The sequence below is a fragment of the Colobus angolensis genome, unplaced genomic scaffold (genome assembly GCF_000951035.1).
Source record: "Colobus angolensis palliatus isolate OR3802 unplaced genomic scaffold, Cang.pa_1.0 Scaffold34, whole genome shotgun sequence".
In the NCBI taxonomy this organism is placed as follows: Eukaryota; Metazoa; Chordata; class Mammalia; order Primates; family Cercopithecidae; genus Colobus; species Colobus angolensis.
The window spans coordinates 769907-771108 of record NW_012116710.1 but is presented as its reverse complement, the minus strand read 5'-3'; the positions used below and the strand labels follow the sequence as shown (position 1 = coordinate 771108).

At 54.6% G+C, this 1202-nt stretch overlaps 1 protein-coding gene across 2 annotated transcripts in view; it reads right to left on the bottom strand.

Annotated features, from left to right (window-relative positions):
* Nucleotides 1–1202, bottom strand: part of LOC105519059 (actin-related protein 2/3 complex subunit 4) — a 45966-nt gene that overhangs the window by 25726 nt on the left and 19038 nt on the right. The gene's annotated exons all lie outside the window — the stretch shown is intronic.

The following is a 1202-nucleotide window of genomic DNA, read 5'->3' as shown; positions in this document are numbered from 1 at the left end:
AAAAAAAAAAAAAAAAGAAATCACAATTACTAAAATGAAGGTGGTTACATCACAGACTGGAGAAGGTGCTAGAGTTGAGAATCGTTTTGGAGGTGGAGATGACAAGTGGTTTTGCTGATGGGATTAGACCTGTGGGTGAAGAAACAGAAAGATGAGATTTCTGGCATGAGGAACTGAGAGATGGGAAAGACCAGAGACTGGGGAGGACAACAGGTTTGGGCAGGAAGATCAAAGTCTGGTTTGGGACATGAATTTGAAATGCTTACGTTTTCTGGGTGTAGATGATAGGTAGGTAGGGGGCTGGATCTATGGGATGTGGAGCTCGAGGCTGGGCTGGAAGGGGCACAGAGGGGGTGCAGCACACTGACTGGACTCAGCCAAGGACACAGCCAAAGGAGACAGACCTGGGGAAGGGGCCAGGGGGCCCCAACCTTCAAAGGACACTGAAAAGCGGCAGCCAAAGAGGGAGAAAGGAAAACGAGGAGCGTGCAGTCAGACAGCCAAGGGGAACGGTGTGTGGGGCAGCGTTGTACAAAGATACAGGGTGCCCAACCGAGATCAAAACAGAAAGGCACTGCTGGGTTTGGCTCCCTGGAACTCACCAGGCACCTTGATTAGAGTGGGACATCACAGGGAACCAGAGTGGAGGGAGCCCAGAAGTTTGGTGCTGAAGGGGTAAATGGGGAGGTAGTTGAAGATGGGTGTGGTGGTTGAGGGTTTTTGCTGTTGTTTTTTCTTTTGCTTTTGTTTTTTAAGGATATAAGAAAACAGCGCAGGGAGGCAGGTTGAGCCGCTCCCAGGGCCCTTTCTAAGTGCCCCCGCCCCTCTTCTGACCTTGACAGCTCTCTCCACATAGATTTTGGCGTTTCTGAGCCGGTTCATGTGAGACGCCTTGGAGGATCCTCGCCAGAGGACGGGGAAACCTGCAGAAAGATGCGGAGTAGGGGCGGGGTAGACTGGGCCTGGGCCTGGGCCTAGGGTCCTGGCCTAGGATCTTTTCTGGCCGCCGATAGCCACGTCTCTTCTCTGCCTCCCGCCTTCATCCGGATGTCCACCCTTGGCCGCTCTTCTCCCGACCCCCATTCCCTCTCTCCACCCCAGCATCTTGTCGTCCTCGCAGCCGCTGTAGGCCAGAGCGAACGGGCTGCACGGGGCCTCACCATTCTGCGGAGAGGGGTCATCCAGGACCCGGGTGTGCGGGG